The sequence below is a fragment of the Herpailurus yagouaroundi genome, unplaced genomic scaffold (genome assembly GCF_014898765.1).
Source record: "Herpailurus yagouaroundi ecotype Mexico unplaced genomic scaffold, PumYag 77, whole genome shotgun sequence".
Lineage (NCBI taxonomy): Eukaryota > Metazoa > Chordata > Mammalia > Carnivora > Felidae > Herpailurus > Herpailurus yagouaroundi.
In genome coordinates this window covers 29,925,421-29,940,892 of record NW_024412388.1, presented here as the reverse complement: position 1 = coordinate 29,940,892, position 15,472 = coordinate 29,925,421, and the positions used below count along the sequence as shown (strand labels likewise).

At 48.1% G+C, this 15,472-nt stretch overlaps 1 long non-coding RNA gene across 1 annotated transcript; it reads left to right on the top strand.

Moving 5' to 3' along the window:
* Positions 1–8,884: 8,884 nt before the first annotated feature.
* Positions 8,885–12,040, top strand: LOC121026889 (uncharacterized). Its single transcript, XR_005788481.1, has 2 exons — positions 8,885–9,051; positions 11,425–12,040. It is a non-coding gene; the product is annotated as an uncharacterized LOC121026889 (long non-coding RNA).
* Positions 12,041–15,472: the final 3,432 nt, after the last annotated feature.

Sequence of the window (15,472 nt, the reverse complement as noted above, 5' to 3'; positions counted from 1 at the left end):
TCCCTGGAACACAGTGGCTTCTGTTTTATTGCTATTAAGTAGGATTTAGCTCTATTTTATTAAGGCAATTTCTACAATCATATGAGAGGTTAATGCATTTCACACATAATCCACTGCCTAGCTCACTAAATGCTGAACCCATTAAAGCCAAGCCATGCAGGGGAGGGTTTCAAGACAGAGTGACAAATTATGGGTGGTATGCAATGAGTGACTAAAAGTATCTGAGGTTTTTTTTTTTCTCTTTAAAATTTGAAATGTGTTCTCCAGCAGGAAAATAAGAGGGCTGTCCTAGCAAAAATACTTAGGAGTTTGTTGCTGCAACTGGCAAGCTCTGGTGGGCATCGATGGACTGATGTCCAGGTGCTGAATGACTAAGAGAGCATCTTTTCAACAGTTCCCAGCCCCCTGGCCACTTAGGTCTTCTTTTATTATTTCCCTACATCCTGGGACCTGAAAGACAGTATTTGCCAGGAATCCTGCATGTATTAAGCAATAATGGACTGCCCCGCCCTCTGTACTTCCTGCATCGAAGACATAGCTGGTTGGTTGGAGTTTTGAGCAGTAGCAGTCACGGCTATCCATTATATGGATATCTGAAGCCTGGAGAAGGAGACAGGAGCCAGATCATGGAAAACTTTGCCAATTATTTTTAGAGTAAACATCTAGATAAATACCTAGATATTTTGGGTAAATATCCAGGGGTGGAATTGTTGGGTCAAATGAGGAGCATATGTTTAACTTCTCCCATACTGTTTTCCAAGGTAGTAACATTTTGCATCCCTACCAGCAATGTATAATTCCAGGGGCTCTACATCTTTGAAACCTGAGCCATTCTGATGGGTTTCTAGTGGCTTCTCATGCTGTTGTAATTTGTGTTTTCCTGAGGACAGGGGATATTGGCATCTACCTGTGTATTTACTGAGGGCAGGATTTTAAACAGTGGACTCATGGGGTCCAGTCTGTGTTTTAGGCTCTTGAACCAAGATGCCAACTAAGTTCTTGAATTTGATTTCTCCTCATTGTTCCTGCTGAAGTTGTTACAACCAAAGTAACAGGGAAATTCTACATAATTTCTGAAAACCACAAAGAGATCTTAGCCACTTCTCTGAGACCTCTGAGAGTTTTAGCAAAACAAAACAAGATAAAAATGGAAGTGGACAACTCAGGTAGAGGCAGGTACTGGCTGCTTGCTCTGCTATCCGTTAGTTGGTGGAGGGAATGAAACAATTTTACTCTGCCCTGCTCCTTAGTTCTTCTTGGATCAGAGTGGTACAAATGGAAATAAGGGGAAAGTTCTATGTTAGAAATATCTGGTGGCAGAGGAAGGAGTAAGATTCAGGCCTTTTATGGCCATCTCCAAGACTGCAAAAATAAATAAATAAATAAATAAACCCTAAACAAAACATACCTAATATCCATTCTCCCTTTTTTTCATAGCAGAATTTTTAGTTGGTCAAGTGGCCACTCAGAATAAAAATTACATTTCTTAGTCTCCCTTACAGCTAGGTATGTTTATATGGTTGAGGTTTAGCCTCTGGAAGATAAGTAGAAATGATGATGGCCATCCCCAGGAAGTGCTCTTAAAGGGAGGTGTATGAGTTTCCCCCCTAGCTTCCTACTTCTGGCTGGATTATAGACTTGAGGGCTGGAGTTGAAGCATCCACTTTGAGCTATGAAGTCAGACCCCATGCTGAGGGAGCTACAGCAGCAAGACTGAATGAGCCAGAACCCTTGACACTGTGGAACACTGAATCAAAGCTACACTGACAGGGACACCTGGGTGGCTCAGTTGGTTAAACATTCGACTCTTGGTTTCAACTCAGGTCATTATCTCACGATTTGTGAGTTCAAGTCCCACGTCCGGCTCTGTGCTGATAGTGTGCAGCCTGCTTGGGATTCTCTGTCTCCCTCTCTCTGACTCTCCCCTGCTTGCTCTCTATCTCTTTCAAAATAAACATTAAAAAAAAGATACACTGACAGCTTCTGAATTTCTGTTTCTTGAGAGAGAAATGAACTTATATCTTCTTTAAACCACTGTTATATATTTTGTTTAATTTTGGCATTGTAGCTGAAGCTAATTTTAATTTATGAACCCCAATTACTCATTGCCCTTGGTCACTTTTGGGGAAGATATAGTAACTTACTAATTACTAGCGGATTACCCAAGGTGAAGATCAACAAGTATGAGGAAATGGTGAAAAGACTTAGCAGTTCAAAGAAAGGGGCTGCCCATTCAGCACAAACATTGTATGTGATGGGAAAAATATTGCAGAAAGTATAGAAGAACTTTAAAAAGCCCTCCTTATTGTATGAGATGCCATTATGTTGATTTTAAAATCTCAATCCGAAGGGGCACCTGGGTGGCTCAGTCGGTTGAGTGCCTGATTCTTGATTTCAGCTCAGGTCATGATCCCAGGGTCATGGGATTGAGCCCCACATCAGGCTTTGTGCTGAGTGTGGAGCCTACTTAAGATTCTCTCTCTCTCTCTCTCTCTCTCTCTCTCTCTCCCTCTGCCCCTCTTCCCTGCTTGTGCTCTCTCTCTCTGTAAAATAAAAATAAATAAAATAACCTGAAAACAATAAAGAGGTCTTAGGAAGAAAAGGTATGCTTTTCATTTGCTTCTACTCCATCAAGGCTGTACCTAGCCAAATGAAAACTTTGAAGAGCAGCTGATTAATTAGAAAACTAGCTTAAGAAATTCTCCCAAAACTCAGATGAAGATTTTGAAGAGGTAGTACACAAATGATAAGCAAAAAGGAAAAGAACTTCAGAATGAATGTGGAATATAAGTAAAAGTAGACAGGGAGGGCCAGAGCCCCAGGAAATTCACTGTCCATTTGGTGGAAATCCCAGAAGCAGACTGCTTTACAGAGGTGACTCTATAATTGAAGAAGAGAGTGTCCTTGAGTTGAAAAACAAAATACATCTTCAAGTAGGCTTGGGGAAGGAACATTGAAGGAAGTTCAAAACTTTAGAGAGGGGCGCCTGGGTGGCTCAGTCGGTTGAGCGGCCGACTTTGGCTCAGGTCATGATCTCACGGTCCATGAGTTTGAGCCCCACGTTGGGCTCTGTGCTGACAGCTCGGAGCCTGGAGCCTGCTTCGGATTCTGTGTCTCCCTCTCTCTCTGCCCATTCCCCACTTGTGCTCTGTCTCTCAAAAATAAATAAATTAATTAAAAAAAAATTTTAGGGAATCAAATTGTTGACTGCTTTGCCTTCAAATTATGCTGACATATGATGGAAAATATTTATGAAGTTTGGAGGCTAAGTAATTGTGACTCTATAGTTTTTCCTATAAATAAACTATTAAAATCGTAACTGCTTTGGTTACTTACTGAAATAAAACTATTAAAATAATAGCTTTGGTTACTTACTATGTGACAGGCACTGTTCAAATCATATAGGTTGAATAATTTCACTTAACACCCTCAGTAACCACACAAGGTAGGCACTCTCATCCTTTTTATAGATGAGGAATTTGAGGCACAGAGAGGGTAAGTAACTTGCCCAAAGTCACACAGGAGAGGCAGAAGAGACGCAGTAGAAACTCAGCTCATGCTCCTAACCGCCATACTACATTGCTTCCTAAAAAGTGTTGAGAAATATTAATCTCCTAGTAGGTGAACCAGACTTTAACAGATATATGTTAAGCTGCAACTATGATAAGTGCCAGTAGGGGGTGCTATAGAATTTTTATGCTTGGGAATCCAGCCTGTCATTTCCCAGATGAATGGCATGTAGCGACTGTTTATTGAATGCTTTCTTTCTATCAGGTACTGAGTGTCACCCAAAGGGAAAAACTAGGGGAAGGATCTGGGTGATGATTTTCCACTTACATGCAGCACAGAGAAACTCAGACTTGGGAGGAACCCTATCAGAGGAGAAGATTGTCTTCACCATATCCACTGTCTGCTGATAAACCCCATCAATGGGGAGCTCACTACCTCTTGCAGCGCCCTACGCCTTCATTGGACACCTGGAGCCCAAACAGTCCCAGACTTCAAATCCGAGGTTGTTCTTGAGGGTTTGAGATAGAAAATGATCATGAAGTCCTGACTAGTTAACATTACAGAGAATGGGACAATGTGCTTTAAATTGTCTTTCCAAAAGGCAGGTCACGCATGTAATGGAAAAAGGAAGTGTTTATAAAGGCTGCGATGCAGGTTCTCAGGGGCTGATCTCGCAGTCTTGCCTCCTGGATGTCTGGAGTAGCCTCTAGTGCTCAGTGGGTCTCCCGACTTCCTGATTCACTCATTTATTCATTCATACTATCATTCATGGATTTTTTTTGTACACACATCCATTCATTCGCTCCTCCATTTACTTGTTTCATTCATTCATTGATTCAGTAGGCATTTGCTAGGCCCCTGCTGGCCTATGCGCAGGCCAGGGGAACAGGATCCATCCCTGGGAGGTTCTGCAAGGTATACGCTAAGACTCAAGTTACTAACTATGAAAAAGCCTGCAGATTCCCAGAGCGTGTGGGGTCTGTGAGAGTGGGGACTGCTCCCAGCATCCAATCAGAGGACCGGAACTGGGAGCTGAGGGGCAATTGTATGTGCTGTCCAGGCCCAGATAGGCAATTCACTGGAGGCACATGGCCCCAAGGACTTATGAGTAAATAAAACAGCACGTGAGTTTTCCAGTTAGCTCCCATTTTATCATTGAAGATCCAGGCCCAGACCTCATGGTCCTACGCCGCTGTCTGAAAGCAAGGTATGGGCCTTGCGTTAGTGTGCGTGGACCGTATAGGGAACAATTATGTAGCAATCAGTTTGAAACCATTGACACTCTAACCAAACTCACAGTGTCAATATCTGAAGCCAGACACGAGGGGGAGGTGGGGAGAGACCGGAACCAAGAGAACAATCGACTTGGTTTTAACATAGTTGTGAGGATGAAGGAAAGGCAGGATGCCCCTTGTAGGCCAGGGGAGTGCTTGGTCAAGGGTTGGGGTCAGGGCCACTGGGCAGACTGGCAGATGGACCACAAAGCCTGAAGAGTAAGTGGAATTCAGACCCCGGATTTTTGCTAGAACCTGGCGTGTGACCAGGGTTGATCTCGGGTTTGGCTTAGGGGCCACTTGGTACCAACAGCGCCTTCTTCAGGCACATCTTTTATGGAGCTGCTGCTTTCGCCCCGTACTGCATCTGGGTGTCTCCCAGGGCCGCCATCCCCAGCCTTCAAGAGCAGCACCCGGAGCAAGGAGCCGCCCACAGAAGGTATAATGGGGCCCGGGTCCGTGAGCCACCAGCCTATCCCCACTTCCCCATCTCTAAGCTCACTCTCCCTCCATCTCACGCCTCTCCCTTCTTCTTCCCTCCTTCTCTACTCCCTTCTTTCTCTTTTTGTCCCCCAGTTTCTTCTGAGTCGTTTCTTATCTCTCCCCATTGATCTGTCCTGTCCTCTGACCTGAAAATGTTCCTTTCCCATCATTGCGATAAATACATAGCAATGCCTCCCAGTTGCCAGATGCCAGAGGTCCCCTAATGTGGGTCAGGGTCCCCTAAATGTGGAGGAGCTTGCAGGGGAGACAGAAAAATACTTTGCAAAGTTAGGAGGAAGCTTCAGGTGAAGTGGGAGCATGGGGGAGGGATCAAGGATTAAATCAGTGGGTATTGGGAAAGGGGGAGGCAGGGGAGAGTTACAAAGAGGAATGGATGCTTGAGATGGGCACTGACCAATGCTTGGGAGTTCACAGCGGGACGCAGGCCTTCCAGGGAAAAGGAACAGCATGTGACAGAAACTTGGAGACGGGGAGAGGATGGTGAGTCCATGAGCCTGAATCTCGGGGGGTGTGGACTTGGTGGGAAGTAACTGATCATAGAAGCTCATTCCACACTCCGAGCAAAAGCATTCTGCAGAGGTTCAGTCTCCTGGCCAGAAGGAAGTGGGGGGAGGGCTCCACCTTCCCCTCCAAGCTGGAGGGAGCTGATGAGCTATGAACATGCAGGAAATAGGGGCCAGGTACTGGGCCAGGGGGAGCTCCTTGCTGGGCCCCTGCCCACCTTGTCCTGTCCTGCTGCCTTTGGGACTGTGAGCTATGGGGAGTAAGGGAGGCAGAGGAAATTGCAGGGAAGAAAGCATTTTAGCTGCGTCTCAGCTGAGACTTCACCGGGCCTGTCTGCTTGCCCATTGGTTATTCAGGGTAAGGCAGGGGCAAATTTCCAAGGGGGCAGGGGGAAGAGATCACCTTTCTGAAAAGGAAGATGTCGACTCCTTGTGTCACAAGCTTCACATGCACTGAGGCTTCTTTCAGACCCGGACAATTCCCGTGAGGCCTTGCCTAGCACTGGCGCTTTCCTGGTGAAATCATTGGCTGCTCAGTGCAGCCCTGGCATGGGCCCAGCCAGGCTGCATAGGGGTCTGTGGCTCCTTATGAAGCCAGGCCCATGCAGAGATCCTTAATGAGCCACAGAAGGGCTTCCACAGGGCCCAGGCTGCTGGGACAGGGTCCTTGCAATAGGCTGGGAACCCTGCAGTCCTCCTGAGGCTGCCGCCAAGCCCCCTTTCCACTGCGCGTCCCTGAGGGGCTCTCCTCTCCCAGGTGCCACAAGAGACAGTCTTCCCACAATGTCCTTGGACTGTACCCACACGGCCAACTGTGCAAATCTCTGCTCAGCCTTGCAGCCCGGAGCTGAGCCAGAGGCCTCTTGACTCATTGCTGTAGCTGTTCTGGAACTTGGCACAGTTACTAGTATTCCTCAAAGTCGTAATTACCACCACTTAGCCTGGGTTAGTGATCTGGAGCAGGGAGCAGCCCAGCCCGCGTTGCCTCCTGCTGCCAGCAGACCAACTACTGGTGATAGCTTCGTGGTTCGTAATAATAATAATGATGATAATAGCTATCATTTATTGGACACTCGCTGCGGACCTGGCTCGGGGCTAGGTGTTTTACATGCGGAACAGAGCCTACTCCTGTTCCTCCTCCGATTCTCTCCACCCTCCACCCCCCACCCTGGGTCTGGTTCATAACCAATGATTTGCATGGCAGCTTTTATTTTAGAGCAGGGGAGGAGAGGGTGTTCTGAGGACGAGGTTGGAGTGGATGGTATGTATTGTTTCCCATCTGGCCTTTCATGTGGTCTGGGTTTGAGCTGTTTGGTCAGCAGAAGGCCAGGAATGGGCAGAATGCTTTTTTTTTTTTCCCCATGAGACACCTGCTAAGATTCTGGACAAGAAATCTGGGACAGAAATGGACACAGAAATCCAGGAGACTTTGTGAGGCTCTAGGCAAAGCAAAGCTGCTTCGGAGGGTGACCCCTCTCCTCACTTCTGCCTGGACCCCAAAGGTCGGTGGCTTTGGAAGCAGCCAGCTGTTGGTGGCCACCTTACAATGGACGGGGCAGGGGTGAGACTTCTCGTTGCAGATTGTGTTCTCCAGAGGCAGATGCTGATAGCGAGATGTTTTGGGGGTCAGCACCTACGAAGGAGAGGGAGCATGTGCAGGAATGGGCGGAGGAAGACACTCCAATACCACACAAGCCCGACAAGGTCTTGGCCAACTTGATGGGGAGCTTTGAAATGAGTTTGTCCATCAGAGCAGAAGTTGGCAGAAGTTGGCAGAAATGCACAGCCCTCATACGCCCACCTCGCTGTCACCAGACACGGGTTGTCCAGGAAGGAAGCCGAGGGTAGAGCTTCTGGGGCAGACCCTAAAGGAGCTGGGGGCTGTGGTGGCTGCAGGCTCACCCGTTGTAGCTGGAATTCTCCAAGTAGCTTCATGGTGGAGGGTGGGGGTGATGTGGGGGCCAGAAATGAGGGGGAGAAAAGGAACAAATGGGGAGGCCGGCTGTCTGGTTTTGTGAAGATGTGTGAGATTCCCTTGGACAACTCCTAGAGAAATTGCAGCACGCTTTGGAGAGACTAATTTTCATCAGTCAAGTGGCCTGGAGCCACCATAATTTGGTCACGAGAAGTCAATGTGACCTTATTTTCTGGTCAAGGGCTGGTGAGATTACACATATGTGTTCGGTTAATCCTCCCCCCACCCCCCAATATCCCCACTTAAGAGATGGGAAGACAGAATTCCTTGAGGGTGAGGTAGCTTGGGTGTTCAGTTCACCATGGAGCCAGGACTTGAACTCAGGTCTATCTCATATCTTTCCCTGTGGTCTGCTGCCTCTCATCATTGGTGTGGGGAGCTGGGGCCTTGGGCAAAGTTGCCCCTGGTGGATCCTCATTGTGATTAGCTCCATTTCAAAGAATGGAGGGCAGGACCCCATGAGTCTGCCGGGGCTGCCATTAATAAAGCACTACAAACTGGGTGTCTTGAAACAACAGAAATGTACTGTCTCAGTTCTGGAGGCTGGAGGTCCAGAGTCAAGGTGAAGGAGGGTTGGATCCTTCTTAGACTTCTGAATCAGAATAGGCTCTACAACCCTCCTGGCTCAGGTAGCCCCAGGTGCCCCTAGGCTTACAGATGCAGCACTTTAATCCTCTGTCACATGGCCACCTTCCTATAGGGACACCAGTCATATTGGATGAAGGACCTGCCCTACTCTGGTATGACCTCATCTTAACTAATTACATCTGCAATCACCTTTTTTGGCGAATAAGGTTACATTCTGAGGTATTGGTATTCTGGGACTCTAATACATCTTTTTGGGGACACAATTTAACCCAGAACAGACTTCTAAGACTCTAGATTCTGTCTACCCTCCTGAACCCATCAATAAATTCTTCCACTGCCATTGGTTCAATGTGCCAGGAAAATAAAGCTGAATGTTGGGGTTCACCTGCAGGGAAGGTGGCATGCGGGACCCCTCCTTGCTGGAGGATGTAATTTTTCCCTAAACCAAGGGTGTTTATTGTATCATAAAGCATCCTAGCAGGGTCTCACCACAACGGCAAACTAAACCCTGGATCCCCAGACAGCGGGACTGGAGACTCACACTTACTACTGTCCCCCGTGGTGCCTAGTGCATGGCAGAGTTTGAGAACGGGAAGGGACTCTGGAGGAACTGGCCTGCCACATAAAGTGCAGCACAGTGGTCTGGCAGGACAGGAGTGAACGGCGACCAGCAGACTTGGCAGGGTGGTGGCTGCTGGTGAGTCGGGGATAGCAGCTTTGTGGAGCTGGGGACAGTCACCAGTCATGCTGCGATGGGCTCAAGAATTGGGATGAGGGTTCGACAGTAGTTTGGGGGAGTTTGCTGTGACTGAGGGAATTTAGACAATAGTTGGATGTTAGGAAGGGGACCGTGAAATAAAGTGAGGGTTTTTTTGAAATCGGAAGAGTTGAGCACGGTTGCACGCTGACGGCAAGTGCAGGGTAGGAGAGAGGGCTTGAAGGCACAGGTAAGAGAATAGAGGACGTTTGGCTGAGGCTGGCAGGTTTGTCTACCCCTGAATGCCTCTAATCTACACCATCTGCTCCCACCTAGAGATTTAACGCCCCCCTCAGCTTGCCCCCATTCAATTACAGCCCGTCATCCTTGGCAGGGGCACCTGGGGGGGCAGTGGTGGGGTCTCCCTTGCAGTTTTGGTCCCAGGGTGGGGCCTGGAGACCCCGTGTGCTGTAGGATGGTACCTCCTCCCTCCCCCGAGCCTGATACCCGCGGTGGAATTTCTGTGGTTTAGTTACCAACCTCCTCTGTGATTCTGTCGATTTCTAGGCCCTCAATCAATGTTTGCTGAACGGTGAATGAATGGACGGATCCCAAGGACAGGGTTACCGTGGGGCTCCCAGGCATTTATCTTGAATCTGGAAAATGCAAGAAAAATTGGGCCATCTGTTTCTGTATTATATCAGGATAGCAAAAAGCCACAGAACTTAACTGTAGCCAACTCAATCATGTGTGACAACCTGGCAGTAATGCAGGACGCCTTTGTGTAAAACACTGTGTGTGTGTGTGTGTGTGTGTGTGTGTGTGTGTGTATCTGCAAGAGTGGGGTGTGATTGCATATGCAATCACAGGCGTGGAAGAGTGTGTGGGTTAACGACTGTGTGCGCCTATTTGTGCGGTTGTGTGTATCTGAGCAGATCCGTGCAGGAGCGCATGTGTGTGAGTGTATGTGAGTCCCCACGTGCACACGCACCGCAATATGGGCTCCAATGAGCAGGTGCACTGCCGATTGCCGTCTGGTTGTGTCCATACATTATGTCCCCCTGAAAAGTCTCTTGTTACCATGCTCGTGGTGCCGAAATGTATCTGAGAACTGCCCTACCTCACTCATTCGGCCCAAGCTGAGCTGAGGCCCGTGTGAATTGATTAAAAACCAGAATCGTCGGGGCGCCTGGGTGGCGCAGTCGGTTAAGCGTCCGACTTCAGCCAGGTCACGATCTCGCGGTCCGTGAGTTCGAGCCCCGCGTCAGGCTCTGGGCTGATGGCTCAGAGCCTGGAGCCTGTTTCCGATTCTGTGTCTCCCTCTGTCTCTGCCCCTCCCCCATTCATGCTCTGTCTCTCTCTGTCCCAAAAATAAATAAATGTTGAAAAAAAAATTAAAAAAAAAAACAAACAAACCAGAATCGTCAAACACTTACTGTACAGAACAGCTAGTAATTAAAACAGGCTCACCTTTTGCCCAGTATGAGCATTGTTTCATCTACCAGCGCTTCTGACAGAAAATTCTGTGATGATGAAATTGTTCCATGTTTGCATGGTGTTTTGCAGGACACGATGCCGTCCACATGTTAGACATTTGAAATGCAGCCGCTGTGGCTGAGGAACTGAGTTTTTAATTTTAAGTCCTTTTTCTTTTACAATTTTTTTTAATGTTTATTCATTTTTGATAGAGAGAGAGAGAGAGACAGAGACAGAGACAGAGACAGAGTGTGAGTGGGGGAGCGGCAGAGGGAGAGGGAGACACAGAATCTGAAGCAGGCTCCAGGCTCTGAGCTGTCAGCACAGAGCCCGATGCAGGGCTCAAACTCACGGACTATGAGATCATGATCTGAGCTGAAGTCGGACGCTTAAGTGACTGAGCCACCCAGGCGCCCCGAGTTTTAAGTCCTTTTAATTAATATACATTTAAATACAAATAGCCACATGTGGCTAGTGGCTGCAGTATTGGACAGTGCAGACCGACGGCCTGTGTTCCAGGCTTTTCTTTCCACACTGTGTCCCTAGAGCCTAGCCTAGGCCTGACACTGGGAGGGGGCCCAGTAAATGCCAGCTGGCTGAAGAACCCGCAGTCAGGGCAGACCTTTGGGGATTTGCATGAATGAAGAGGATAGAGGAAATGTGGTATAATAAATGGAAAAATAAATGATGTTTGTAGGTAAATGAGTGCTTCTGAAGTCTCGGATAAATATCTTCTTACCTAAAGAGGTATACGATATTTTCGTGGTGGAGCTTATCCTCAGGGTTTATTAAGACTTTGCCATTTCTCTCTGTCTCTTTCTCTCTCTCTCTCTCCCTCAAGCTTAGCATGAGCAAACCTCAGACTCACATTTGCATGAGGTATTAATTTCTCCCCAGGGGACGCTCCGTTGGTGATGGAATGAAGCTAATGTCACCCCCACACCCACCTTTGTGTGTCCTTGTGAGCTCGCTATCTCGAAGCCTGGGCCGTTGACAAGACGCTCCCTCTGCATGCACATCATGGGAACGACAGAATCTCTGAATTAGAAGGGTGCTCATCAGCGACTCCGTCTATTCCTAGAAGTCGTCCACTCCAAGCTCATCTCACCAGGTCACAGTCGCATGTAGGAGGTGCGCCGGTTCCTACTGATTTGGCAGCCTTCTACAGGGACCCCAGTCATGTTGGATTAAGGACCTCCCGACTCCAGCATCTCTGCCCACTGAAAAAGAACATGAAGTCTTCCAGACGCCCTCCGCCTCTCTCACCTGGACCGCTGTGTCTCTGCAGCTGCGTTGCTGGTGTTGCTCACCTGAAGTGCAGGATCCCGTGTGCATCACCTCCCATGAGCCCTCTGTGCCTCAGTTACTGCACCTATAAAATGCGGATGATGTTAAGACCCATGGTACCTGCATCATGGGGTTGTAGGGACAAGCACATAAATGAATGCGTGGAAAGTACTTAGAAGAGCCACTAATGTAGTAAGCTCTAAATAGATGTTAATTACCAATATTAGCCTTATTATTATTTTAACGTTTATTTATTTTGTGAGAGAGGGAGAGAGAGAATGAGAATGAGCAGGGGAGGGGCAGAGAGAGGGAGACACAGAATCCGAAGCAGGCTCCAGGCCCTGAGATGTCAGCACAGAGCCCAACGTGGGGCTCGAACTCATGAGCTGTGAGATCATGCCCTGAGCCTAAGTAGGGAGCTTCACCAACTGAGCCACCCAGGTGCCCCTACTTAGTTACTTTAAATGTCCTAAGTGAAGATGTCAGTTGACTTCATTTTTAATGCTTTTTCTTCCTCCCCATCTGGAGCCTTCCTCCATTGTCTTTGGCTGATTTGCCACAAAACCCTTCCTTAATCTCTTTAGATAGAGGGACTCTTAACTTCTGATATCCAAAGTTGTTCTTGCAGGGAGTTTATGGACACTCATTAGAGATGCTGCTATTTCTAGCCTGTCAACATTTCACATCTCTCTACCCCACCCGGCAATCTGAGTTTCCAAACACAGGGGCTAGTGCTGAGGTCTTCCTATCCTTTCTGCAGCCCGCCAAAAGGCCAGGATCAAAGTAGACAATAAACATTCGCTGAACGAGACATTTTCTTAGGAAAGAGCAAGAAATTTGGAGCCAGAAGACCTGTAGTTAAGTCTTGGTTCAACCATGTGACTGGGTCAGTCCACTCAACCTCTCTGAGGTTCAGTTTCCTCACCTGTAAAGTACAGAAGTGTGTCTCATATAAGGCTGGTGTGAGGAGTCAGTCGTATGAAGTTGCGTCGCTGAACTTCAGTCGTATGAAGTTCTTTGTAAACCGTAAGGGGGTGGATGTGCGTGAGGGGATTGTTGGTACCATATCTACGGGGGGCAACTTTGGCCTGGTGAGCCTTCTGGGCTCCCTTCTGGGGCTGAACAACAGGGATGGATTCATTTGTAGAAAACATTTGCTAATTATTGTCTGGTTTGAATAATTATCCTGGGATCCTGGAAACAGGCCTTCCCACGGATCAAACTGTCACATCTGCTGCCGACCTTTAAGTAATCTGAGTGGGGGTAATTACAAAGGGCTGGTTTTCTCTAAATATAGCTGTTCCCCAGCTAAAGGTCAACTTGAGGGAGCACAGTTTGATAATTGCAAGCAGTTTGATAATGAATTAGGGCAAAGATTCCCAGGGGTGCAGTGAGAGGTTTCCTCTTGCAAAGACCAGAATGTGGATGTCCTGATGGGGAGGCCCTGGCTTTCTGACCCCTGCTGGAGAACCTCACAGTTCCCACTTTACTAAAATTCTAGTCCTAACGTGATAGCATTCCTGGGAAAGATAACTGTAGTAAAAACTGTTACAGAGGGTGGGGTTCGCCCTTCCACCCCCAGGCTCCCCGAGTCCTGTGTATTCCAGTGCTCTGCTGTGGTCTACTATTTGCTTCTTAGCAGCATGCCTCATATCCCCAGTGGGACTGTTTACTCCCTAATGGCTGAGACCCCAAAACAAAAATATCTGACAGTACAAAATCAGAGATGACTTAGGTGTGAGTCCTGGCCGGTCAAGGGACTTTGGACAAGTCACTTTCTTCATCAGGTTCAAGTTTTCTTATCAATAAAACAGAGCTTGTGAATGACTGCCCTGCCCTGCCCACCAGGATAGGTCATAGGAAGATCCAATAAAGAAATAGATGGGAAAGTGCTCTGCAGGCTTCAAAGAGCTCTGAAGATGCTAGACGTCAAGACAAACTCAGTCTGTGCTATCTCCTTTTTTTTTTTTAAGTTCATTTATTTTTCTTGAGAGAGAGAGAGAGAAATGGTGAGGTAAGGGAAGAGAGAGAAGGAGAGAGAGAATCTCAAGCAGGCTCAGCGCTGTCAACACAGAGCCCGACATGGGGCTCAGCCTCACGAACTGTGAGACGTGACCTGAGTCGAAATCAAGAGTTGGATGCTCAGCCAACTGAGCCACCCAGGTACCCCTGTGCTACCTCCTTAGCTTGGTGTTAAGCTTCTCTGGGGTGGGCCTTCTACTTCCCTTGCAACTGTCTCCTCTCCTCACCTTCTCTCTCCCCACTTGATGCTTAAATTCAATAAAATTTTGAGAGACGTCAATTGAAATAAAAGAGGTAGGGGAGGAGAACCAAAGTGAAGGAAGGTGACAGCTATGCAGAATGTGAGGCTTGGGGGCTACAAGGTGAGAGTCAAAGATCTTACGTTATCATCCCTTTTCTTTGTAAGATGCATGCTTCACGGGGGGGGGGGGGGGGGGGGGGGGCCCAGGCTCCCTCTTAAGTCTGTGTCTTAGGTCCAGACAAATTCCTCCCTTGCCTGGAGTTTCCCCAGTCCTATCACTTATAGTACCTAGGAAGGGGCTCCCTCCTTTTGGCTCAGCAGAGGTAATGTTTAGTAGAGTTGGGCTGCAATATCCCCTTTGCCAGTAGGTGTCACCACTGAGCACACAAGCTGCTCTCCTGCTCCTGTGTGTTGAGGCTATGCCCTCTTCTAAGCATCAGAACAAACAACATCCCTGCCCTCAGGAGTAAGGACAATAACTAAACATTTGGTATCTGAGCATTTATTTAGTTATTGTCAGATAATGGTGAATGCTATGGAGAAAGGGCAGGTGAAGAGGAGGGAGGCTGCATGGAGAGGGAGGGCTATTTCCGATAAAGTGAAGGAAGGTGATACAAAACCATCTTAAGGCCACCTTGCGTGTTTCCCCATTCATGTGTGTGACGTCTATTACCTTAAATGGGTTTCTACTACTAAATTGACTTTTGGCCTCTGAATCCTTGTTTCATAGAGCTTGAGGGATAGAGATCACTCTCCGTTTTCCTTAGAGATCCCCACTCACAGGGGAAGAGTTGTGATTCTGGGCTCTTAGGCAGAGCCAAAGCATTGGGAAGGAGAGTGAGGGAATAGGCCTCTTGCCCCTGGTCATTGGTCCCCATGGCACCCTCTTCTACGGCTGCCTATAGGGCCTAGTGATATGTTGGTGCTTCTGGGTCATGCTTGAAGTTGGGGAATGATTTAAGAGTCACTCACAGTTTCACCTGCCTAAGTGACCCTCCCAGAGGCCAATGAGAATGGGGTCCCACCCATCCTCTCTCCTGTCTCTCTCTTCCGTGCCCTGGGGGCGGGGTGGGGTGGGATGGGGTGGGTGGGATTTCTACCCAAGGAGGGTATGGAAAGCAAACCCCAGCTCTCCCCCCCTGCTTCTGGACACTTCTTTAGGCCTGAGAAATCCCCTTCCCCCATGGAACACAAAAGCCGGAGAGATTTGCAGGCTATTTCTGGTTTTTGCCCTGTTGCCCGCCTCTCTCCCAAGGCAGTAAGCACAGTGCTGACGACCGGCTTGGGGGTGGGAGTGAGTGGGGAAAACACAGGGGAGCAAAAGCCCAGATTGGAGAGCTTCAGATCTCAAAATATCCTCGCAGCCACACCTGTTGGAGAAATTCCAGCCTCACT